The sequence below is a fragment of the Cynocephalus volans genome, chromosome 3 (genome assembly GCF_027409185.1).
Source record: "Cynocephalus volans isolate mCynVol1 chromosome 3, mCynVol1.pri, whole genome shotgun sequence".
Lineage (NCBI taxonomy): Eukaryota > Metazoa > Chordata > Mammalia > Dermoptera > Cynocephalidae > Cynocephalus > Cynocephalus volans.
The window spans coordinates 61049532-61060837 of NC_084462.1; the positions used below are offsets into that span (position 1 = coordinate 61049532).

At 37.0% G+C, this 11306-nt stretch overlaps 1 non-coding gene across 1 annotated transcript; it reads left to right on the top strand.

The window, feature by feature from the left end:
- Positions 1 to 3681: 3681 nt before the first annotated feature.
- LOC134374456 (U6atac minor spliceosomal RNA) lies at positions 3682 to 3807 on the top strand. Its single transcript, XR_010023300.1, has one exon. It is a non-coding gene; the product is annotated as a U6atac minor spliceosomal RNA (small nuclear RNA).
- Positions 3808 to 11306: the final 7499 nt, after the last annotated feature.

Below are 11306 nucleotides of genomic sequence, written 5' to 3' on the forward strand. Positions count from 1 at the left end.
GTCATTTCTCTTAAGATGTCAGTGAGCAGTCACCCTGCTGCTTCTGTGAAGGCAATGTGTCTTTTTTTTTTTTTTTCTAGGATATTTTCTTTTGCTTGGCTTCAGTAGTTTTACTTTATGCTTCTAAGTGTGGATTCCTGGACATTGAAGTTATTCTGCAATGGGATGAGGCTTTGGGGAGCCTTAGGAAGTGGTAAGTATATTTTGCATGTGCATGAAATGAAAATAATTTGTAGACAGAGGTTAGTCCACTGGTGGTTTTTAGAAACACTACCACAAATTCTTTGATATACCACCCTTTGGAAGTAGACATTAATTTTCTTCCCCTTGAGTGTGGGCTGGTCTTAGTGACTCGCTTTTTAAAAATTGAGATATAATTACCATAAAAGACAACCTTTTAAAGTATACAATTCAGTGGTTTTATTAGATTCACAAAGTCCAACCACCACTATCTATTTCTAGAACAGTTTCTTCACCTCCAAAAAAAGCTTCATACCCATCAGCAGTCACTCCACATTTCCGCTTACCCCCAGTTCCTGGAAACTGCTAATCTACTTTCTGTGCTATAAATTTGCCTATCCTGGACGTTTCATGTGAGCGGAATCATACAACACATAGCATTTTGTGACTGGATTCTTTCATTTAGTATAGTTTTCAAGCTTCATACATTTTGTAGCGTGGATCGATATTTCATTCCTTGTTGTGGCTGATTAAGGTTCTGTTATATGAATATAACACAGTTTGTTTATTCCTTCTTCGTTTCATGGTTGTATTGATTTCTTGTGGCTTCTGTAAAAAATTACCACAAACTTGGTGGCTTAAAACAACAGAAATTTATTCTTAGTTTTGCAGGCCAGAGTCCAGAATCGTGCATAACAGGAGTACACTAACTCTGGAGGCTTTAGGAGAGAATCCATTCCTTCCCCCTTCCAGTTCCTGGTGGACGTCAGCATTCCTTGGTTTGTAGCTGCATCTCTCATGGCTCCATCTTCACATTACCTTCTCCTCTGTGCCTGTGTCTCCTCCTCTTCTGTCTGCTTAGGCTCTCTCCCTCTCCCTCTTTGTCTCTCTGCTTTTCTCTTATAAAGATACTTGTCATTAGATTTAGCATCTGCCCAAATAATCTAGGATTATCACATCTGCAAAGACCCTTTTTTTTGAATAAGATAATATTAATACATTCTGGGTATTTGATGTGGTTATCATTTGGGGGGCCATTTTTAAGCCTATCACAGTAGAAGTTTGGGTTATTTCTACTCTTTGACTATTGTGAATAATGCTGCTATAAATTGTAAGAGTTCTTTGACACTAAACAGATATATGATTTGCAAATATTTTCTCCCATTTGGGGGGTTTGTTGTCTTTTCACTTTCTTGATGGAGTCTTTGGAAGCACAAAAGTTTTTAATTTGAATAAACTCCAATTTATATATTTTTTCTTTGGTTGCTTCTTTTGGTGTTATATCTAAGAACTGGATTGTCTAGTCCAAGGTCATGAAGATTTACACCTAAGTTTTCTTCTAAGAGTTTACTAGTTTTAGTCTTTGATTCATTTTGAATTAGTGTTTTTATATTGTACAAGGTAGGTGTCTGACGACGTTTTTTGGTATGTAGATATCCAATTGTTCCAGCACCATTTGTTGAAAGACCATTCTTTCTTCATTGAATTTTCTTAGCACCCTCATCAAAAATTAATTGACCATAAGTGTACAGGTTATTTCTGAACCCTCAATTCTATTCTAGTGATCTATATGTCTATCCTTATGCCAGGGCCACATTGTCTTGATTACTCTAGCTTTGTAGTACATTTTGAAATCAGAAAGTGTGAGTCCTCCAAATTCCAACTGCACTGAAATACAAATGATTTTTGTATATTAATCTTTTATTCTGCAACCTTGCTGAACTTGTTTATTAGATCTAATAGTTTTTTTACTGGATTCTTTAGGATTTTATGCATACAAGATTGTATCATCTGCAAAGAGAGAGAGTTTTAATTCTTCCTTTCCAGGCAGGATGCCTTTTATTTCTTTTCCTTGCCTAATTGCCCTGCCTAGAACATCCAGCACAATGCTGAACAAAAGTGGCAAAAATATATCTTTCCCCTTTTGCTGATATTAGGAGGAAATCTTTCAGTCTTTTAGCATTAAATATGTTATCTGTGGGTGTTTTTCATAAATGTTCTTCATCAAACTGGTGAAGTTCCCTTCTAATCCTAGTTTTTTGAGTGTTAGATTTTGTCAAATGCTTTGGTCTGTATCAATTGAGATGATCATGTGTTTTTTTCCTTCATCTCATGTGATGTATTACGTTGACTGATTTTCAGAGTTTGGATCAACTTTGCATTCCTAAGATAAATCCGACTTGATTATGTTTTATATACTACTGGATTTGGCTGGCTAATATTTTGTGGAGAATTTTTGGGTGTACATCCATAATAAATATTGGTATATAGGTTTTTTTTTCATACAATTTATTTGTCTGGTTTTGATATCAGGGTATAGCTGGCCTCATAGAATACATTGAGAAGTGTTCCTTCCTCTTCCATTTTTGGAATAAGATGTAAAAGATTAGTGCTGATTTTTCTACATGTTTGGTAGAATTTACCAGTAAAGCCATACAGTCCTGGGCTTTTCTTTATGGGAAGTTTTTTGATTATTAATTCAATCTCTGTACTTGTTACAGGTCTATTCAGATTTTATATTTCTTTTGAGTCAATTTTGATAGTGGGTTTTTAAAAAATAATTTGTCTATTTCATCCAGGTTATCTAATTGTTTGGCATACTAATGTTCATGGTATTCCCTTATTATCCTTTTTATTTCTATAAAGTCAGTAGTAATGTTTCCTCTTTCATTTCTGATTATAAAAAGTGTCTTCTCTCTCTCTCTATTTCCCTTTTTCTTTCTGTCTTCTGGTGAGTCCACCTAAAGGTTTGTCAATTTTGTTTATCTTTTCAAAGAAACATCTTTTGGTTTTGCTGCTTTTCTCTGCTATTTTTCTATTTTCTATTTCATTTATTTCCATCCTAATCTTTATTATAATCTATGTTCTGCATGCTTTGAGTTTAGCCTCCTCTACTTTTTTTCAGTGTCTTAAGGTAGAGGGCTAGACTTTTTTTGTTCTTGTTTTGTTTTGTTTTTGGTGGCTGGCAAGTCAGGAGATCCAAACCCTTGACCTTGGTGTTAGCAACACTGTGCTCTAACAAACTGAGCTAACTGGCCAGCCCCTGGAAGATTAGATTGTTGATTTGATATTGTTCTTCTCTTTTTTAATAAAGACATTTTTAAGTTCCCATCTAAGCACTTTTTAAGATACGTTTCGTAAGTTTTGGTATGCTAAATTTTTATTTCCATTTATATCAAAGTATTCTCTGATTTCCCTTTTGATTTCTTCTTTGACCCCTTGGTTATAAAGAAATGTGTTGTTTGATTAACACACATTTGTGAATGTTCCGAATTTCCTGTCAATGGTTTGTAAATTCAGAGAATATATTTTGAGTGTGGGTGGAGCCTATGAACACAATAGATATATCCTATGATTAGTTTACTAGTCAGTTGACTTCTGAGTTAATCCCACTGCCTGTGGAAGTGACAAACTATATCAATCCATTTTGCTAACCAAAAGGAAGATGATCTGGGAGGGCTTGGCCTAGTCAAGTGAGCCTTTTAAAGGTCTGAGCCCCCCATGTTGTACGAAAGGAGAGAAGGTTAGCACTCCCCTTGACAAGGATGGAAGAGGCCCTCAGGCCTGATGACATACATACAGTTAAGGAATTGCCATCTACTTTGTGGCATCTAACCATCATTTTTGAAACCCTACAGGCCAGAAGAAAGTGGAATGATAATTCAAAGCACCAAGAGAAAAAGAATTTCCAGCCAAGAATTCTTTACCCAGCAAGGCTCTCCTTCAGAAATGAGGGAGAAATAGTGTATTTCCCAGACAAACAAAAATTGAGGGAGTTCACCATCACATGACCAGTCATGCAAGAAATTAAAAAGGGAGTCCTTGAATCTGAATAACGATGACCACTATCACGGATACGCAAGAGAGAGCAAAACTAACCATTAAAACAAAAATGTCAGTGAGAAAGAGAAAGAAGCTAAATCATGCCACCTCAAATTTCCAACTAAAATTGAAGAAAAGAAATAAAAGGTGAAGTAATGATCAAAAGATATTTAAAACATCTAAACAAAAAACAATTAAATGACAGGAATTAAACAATACCTGTCAATAACTACCCTAAATGTGAATGGATTAAACCCCACATTCAAAAGGCACAGATTGACTGATTGCATTAAAAAGCTAGACCCAAGAACATGCTGTCTTCCAGAGACCCATCTCACCTATAGAGACACGCACAGACTAAAAGTGAAGGGATGAAAAAAGATATACCATGCACATGGAAACCAAAAATGAGCAGGAGTAGCTATCCTTATATCTGATAAAATAGACTTTAAACCAAAAAAAACATAAAAAGAGACAAAGAAGGCCACTATATAATCATGAAAGGATCTATCCAGCTAGAAGACATAACAATCATAAATATGTAGGCACCTGATACTGGAGCACCCAGATATATAAAGCAAACACTTTTAGACCTAAAGAAAGAAATAGGCCCTAATACGTTAATAGTGGGTGACTTGAAGACCCCTCTCTCAGTGTAGGACTGATCTTCCAGGCAACAAATCAACAAAGAGACACAGGATTTAAACTACACCTTGGCAGATATATGTCGAACATTTCACCCAACTAAAGAATATATTTTCTTCTCATCAGCACATGGAACATTCTCAAGGATAGACCACATGCTAGGTCACAAACCTAGTCTCAGCAAATTTTAAAAAATTGAAATCATTCCAAGTATCTTTCCAGACCACAATGGACTAAAACTGGAAATTAATAACAAGCAAAACACTGGAAACTATACAAATACATGGAAACTAAACAATAGGCTCCTGAATGACCTATGGATCCAAGAAGAAATCAAACAGGAAATCAAAAAATTTCTTGAAACTAATGAAAATAAAGATACATCATACCAAAACCTGTGGGATACTGCAAAAGCAGTAGTGAGAGGCAAAATTATTGCAATAAATGCTTACATCAAAAAAACAAAAAGGCTTCAAATAAATAACCTAAAACTACACCTCAAATAACTTGAAAAACAACAACAGTCCAATCCTAAAGGTAGTAGATGGAAAAAAATAAGATAAGAGCAGAAATAAGTGAAATAGAGACCCAAACAATGATAGAAAAGATCAACAAAACAAAAAGTTGGTTTTTCAAGAAGATAAATAAAATAGACAAACCATTAGCTGGGTTAACAAAAGAAAAAGAGAGAGAGAGAGAAGACCCAAATAACAAAAATCAGAAATGAAAAGGGAGACATTACAATCAATACCACAGAAATATGAAGAATCATTAGAGACTATTGTAAACACTGTACGACAACAAATATGAAAACCTGGAATATATGGAGAAGTTTCTGGATATATACAAACTAGCAAGACTGAACCAAGAAGAGATAGAAAACCTGAACAGACCAATAACAAGCAAGGAGACTGAAGCGGTAATCAGCAATCTTCCAACAAAGAAAAGCCCAGGTCCGGATGGCTTTACAGCTGAATTCTACCAAATCTTTAAAGAGGAGTTAATACCAATTCTCCTCAAAATATTCCAAAAAATTGAAACAAAAGCCATTCTTCCAAACTCATTCTATGACACCAACATAACTCTGATACTAAAACCAGATAAAGACACAACAAAAAAAGAAAATTACAGGTCATTATCCTTGATGAACATAGATGCAAAAATCCTCAACAAAATATTAGCAATCAGAATACAGCAACACATCAAAAAAATTATATACCATGATCAAGTGGTATTCATCCCAGGGATGCAAGGATGGTTCAGCATACAGAAGTCAATAAGTGTGATGCATCGAATCAAAAAAATCAAGGACAAAAACCATATGATTATCTCAACAGATGCTGAAAAGTATTTGACAAAATTCAAGATCACTTCATGATAAAGACTCTCAACAAATTAGGTATATTAAGAAAGTATCTCAACACAATAAAATCCATCTATGACAAGTTCATTGCCAGTATCAGTCTGAATGGGGAAAACCTGAAGGCTTTTCCTTTATGAACAGGAACAAGGCAAGGATGCCCACTCTCACCACTTCTATTTAACATAGTACTGGAGGTACCAGCCAGAGCAATCAGGCAAGAGAAAGAAGTAAAGGGCATTCTGATTGGAAATGATGAAGTCAAACTGTTCCTATTTGCAGATACATGATACTATATATAGAAAAAACCTAAAGACTATCAAAAAACTCCTAGAGGTAATTAATAATTTCTGTAGTGTTGCAGGACACAAAATAAATGCCTCAAATCAGTTGCATTTATATTCTCCAATAATGAGTTAACAGAAAGAAATCAAGAAAGTAAACCCATTTACAACAGTCACGAAAAAAAAAAAAAAAAAAAACCTAGGAATCAATTTAACCAAGGAGGTAACAGATCTCTACAATGAGAACTACAAACCACTATTAAAAGAAATTAAAGAAGACATAAAAAGATGGAAAGACATTCCATGCTCTTTGACTGCAAGAATTAACATTGTGAAAATGTGTATACTACCCAAAGCAATCTACAGAGTCAATGCAGTCCCCATCAAAATGCCAATGACATTCTTCACAAAAATGGTAAAACAATATCAACATTCATATGGAACAATAAAAGACCTTAAATAGCCAAAGGAAATCCTGAACAAAAAAAATAAATAAAGCCAGAGGCATAATACTATCTGACTTCAAATTATACCCCAAAGCTATAGTAACCAAAGCGGGAGGGTACTGGCAGAAAAATACACACTTGGACCAGTGGAACAGAATAGAGAACCCAGAAAACACCCCTCAGGCTTACGGCCATCGGATATTTGACAAAGGCAACAAGACCATACATTGGGGAAAAGACTGCCTCTTCAGTAAGTGATGCTGGGAAAACTGGATATCCATATGAAGAAGAATGAAACTAGATATGCATCTCTCACCATACACTAAAATCAACTCAAAATGGGTTAAAAACTTAAGTATAAGACCTGAAACTGTAAAATTACTAAGGGAAAATGTAGGTGAAACACTTCAGCAACTAGGTCTGGGCACAGACTTTATGAACATGAACCCCAAAGCACAAGCAACAAAAGAAAGAATAAACAAATGGGACCATATCAAACTAAAAAAATCTTCTGCACAGCAAAGGAAACAATCAACAGAGTGAAATGGCAACCTACAGAGTGGGAGAAAGTTTTTGCCAACTATGCCTCAGACAAGGGATTAATATCCATAATATACAAAGAATTCAAGCAATTACACAGTAAAAAAAAAAACCCAAATAACCCAATTAAAAATGGGCAAAGGAACTGAATAGACATTTTTCAAAGGAAGACATACAAATGGTCAACAGGTACATGAAAAAATGCTCAACATCACTAATCATCAGGGAAATGCAAATTAAAACCACATTGAGATATCACCTCACTCCTGTTTAGACTGGCTATAACAAAAAAGATGGAGAATAACAAATGCTGGTGAGGATGTGGAGAGAAGGGAGCACTCCTGCACTGTTGGTGGGACTGTTTTCCACTATGGAAAACAGTATGGAGGTTTCTCAAACGACTACAGATAGATCTTCCATATGATCCAGCAATCCCACTGCTGAGTATATACCCAAAGGAATGAAATCATCATTTGAAGGGATACCTGCACTCCCATGTTCATCACAGCTCTGTTCACAATAGCCAAGATATGGAACCAACCTAAATGTCCATTGATGGATGATTGGATAAGAAAACTGTGGTATATACACCCCATAGACTACTACTCTGTCATAAAAAAGAATGAAATTCTCCCATTTGCAACAACATGGATGACCTTGGAGAAACTTATGTTGAGTGAAATAAGCAAAGCACAGAGGGATAAATACCACATGTACTCACTCATAAGTGGGAGCTAAGAGAGAAAGAAAGAAGAAAAGAAAGACCACAATGGTGCATTGGAATTGCATTTGGAGAGAGCATACCTAGGGATACGAAGTGGAGTGGGGAAAGGGGGTTAGGGAAGGAGGTCAGGGATAATTGGGTTGGGCACAAGTGGTGACAATCAGCTTTGTACTTCACGAATATTCATAACCAATAAAATAAAATAAAATAAAGGTCTGCACCCTTCCTGAAGAAGAGATTGGAAGAGGTCCAGTAGAGGGCGCTGTGAGTCAGGAACCGAGACCAGCCTCCAGGAGCTGAGAGCAGTCAAATTGACAGGTAGCAAGAAATAAGGACCTCAACCATAACAACTATAATGCAATTAAATCTGTCAGCATCCAGAGGAAACTTGGAAATGGATATATCCCTCCTGCAGCTTCTAGATGGGGACTCAACCAGTTAACATATTAATTTCGACCTTGTGAGGCCCTGAGCAGAGGACTCAGTTAAAACATGCCAGACTCCAGCCCTACAAAAATTGTGAGATAAATTTAGGTGGCTTCAAGCCACCAAGTTGATGGGAATTTGTTACACATCAATAGGATAACAGCACAAAGTCCAAATGGATTCAGATAGCATATTACTTACAGAGGTAGTATAAGCAAGATCACATGATGTCACTTCCCATGTTCCACGGAATGTCACTGAACCAAAGGGACCAGATGACAGGCAATGTGAGCTATGGGGAGCTTTGCTGCTGAAAAGCCAATTCCACGCTTCAGCTAACCAGTTTTATAGCTTGCAACTGTATCTGAGGGGGGATGTGAGGCAGAAAGTCTCTTGTCCCCCAGAACCAGCGAGGCAATGAGAAACTGCCTTGTGATAGCCTCCATAGCACAGAGAGGCATATGGGAAACGGGCTTGTAGCAGCTCCTCATGAGATGCCCCTCTAGCCATGTACCTGAAAGGATCACAAGGTGATCTGCCAAGAGCTGGGTGAGTCTGGGATTGAGCTTCATGTTCATGGCCCATGTGGAAACACACAATGTCACAGGGCACCATGGCAGAATTGTTCCTCCCAACAACAAGCTGTATTTCCATTGTGGTGAGGTCTGGTCTGTTTCCAGTTTGCCCTTTCTCCAAGAATGAAAGCCTGGGATGCTCGTAGGCCCCCTGTCCTTAGTAGGATGGAACTTTTATGTTCAACTCATTAGCCCTTGGAGACTTGTAGAAGTTCTGCTCAGCCTCTCAGGCTCTCGGCTGCTGCTAATGACTTAGGAAAAATGTGAGCTGCACATCAGGCCAGCCTCTCTGATTTTCCCTGCCTTCAGGCTCTTGATCCCTCAAGTCCTCACCTCCTTAATTGTTCTCTCATGGCTTGAAACAGTTTGTAAAAATAAAATTTTATAGCATTTTATTGTTGTTCTCTGTGGGAGAGTTTGTGTAATACCAGTTAGTCTACCATAGCCAAGTAAAGCATTTTTCTAAAAGTAAGTAACAAAACAAGGTGGTTTGCTTGATATTCTATTTCTATCAACATTGTGCTGGATAATTTTAGCCCTGGAGCAGTGACTTGTAACCTTTTTTAAAAAATTATTGCTCTCCTAAGGAACCTTTCTTTGACATTTCTTATAATTGCCACTCTTCCCCCTGATAATTTTATACCACAGAAATACTGTACATCTATTTATATACTGTGGCCCTGTAGAAGGTCACAAACCATTGTACTATTTAAGATTCCTTGTATGTCCAACTGAAGAACCAATTTCTGCACCCTTTGAAAGTGCATGTACTAATAGCAGATTGAGGGCTGGAAAGGAAGAAACACAGCTGTCATTAATCACAAATAAATGGTTTCTATATAAAGCAGGGTTGCCAAACTGCAGCCCATGGCTGGCCCCTATTTCTATATAGGTTCACTGGGCACAGCCATGTCCATTCTTTTACATATCATGTGTGTCTCATTTCACACCAGAAATGCAGAGTTGAGTGGTTTTAACAAAGACAATATGACCCACAAGCCTAAAATATTTACTGGCTGGATCTTTAAGAAAAAGCATGACAACTCCTAATATTGAACACCCAAAACCAATGGCTAGAATGAATGACAGGTTAACACAGTTGCTACATATGAGATTTACAAAATATTAAATTTACAAAGTTAAGTTGTGTGTCTATAATGGCCATAAAAAGTGTTCTGATTATTGTTGCTATATCACAAATCACCCAAGCTTGGTGACATAAAACAACAAAAGTTTGATAATGCTCACAGTTTCTGTGGGTCAGAATTTGAAAAGGGAGAGGAGGAGGGCTCTTCTCTGCTCCATGAGGTCTGAGGAGTCACTTGAGAAGGCTCCAGTGGCTGGGAGTGACTGGACGGCTGGAGGCTGGAAGAGCTGGGGATGGGGAATCCATTTTCAAGACATTCTTTTCACTCACAACTCTGGCCTATGATGCCTGAAGGATGAATTCAGGTGGAGTTGTGGACAGGAGCACCTACAGGTGAACCCTCCATGAGTCTTAGGCTTCTCATGACATTGTGGCTGGGTTATGATATGAAATACCCAGAGAGAGGAGGCTTCAGAAAATGAATATCCTAAGAAAACCAGGAGGAAGCTGCATGGCTTTTTCTGACAGCCTCCGAAGTCACACAGCATCATTTCTTACCATGGTCTATCTGTTACAAGCAAGTCATAAAGCCATTCTAGAGTCAAGGTGAGGGGAAATAGAGTCTACCTTGCAATAGGAGGCATAAAGAAGGATTCGTGGTCATTTTAAAAAACTGCCACAGAGAATAAATGTAATTTGTAAGACAGTGTGATTTACAATGGCACAAAACCCCACCATATTTTAGATGTAAATAAAGGTGTTTAAGATCTTTTGGAAAACTATTTTAAATCTTTATGGAAAAATATTAAGGACATCCTAAGTAAAAGGATCAAGTTCTTGGATGGAAAAACCTCAATATTTTAAAGATGGCCATTTCCCAAAATTAATCTATACATTCAATGTGGTACCAATCACAATTCAAGCAGGATTTTTTTGGAACCTAAAAAGCTGACTTTTAAAATATATATGGGGGGAAAAAAGAAGCCAAAAAATGCTTGCAGAAGAACAAGATGTTTAGACTTGCCCAACTAAAAGTCAAAATGAATTTTAAAGCTGTAGTAATTAAGAAGTCATAGTATGGCCAGGAATAGACAGAAAACAGATTAAACAGAATAGAGAGCTTAGAAACAGACCCACACTGTACAAAACTTTGATATACGATAGATGTGTCATTACAAATGAGTTGGGGAAAGGATGACCACTCAATTGATGATGGG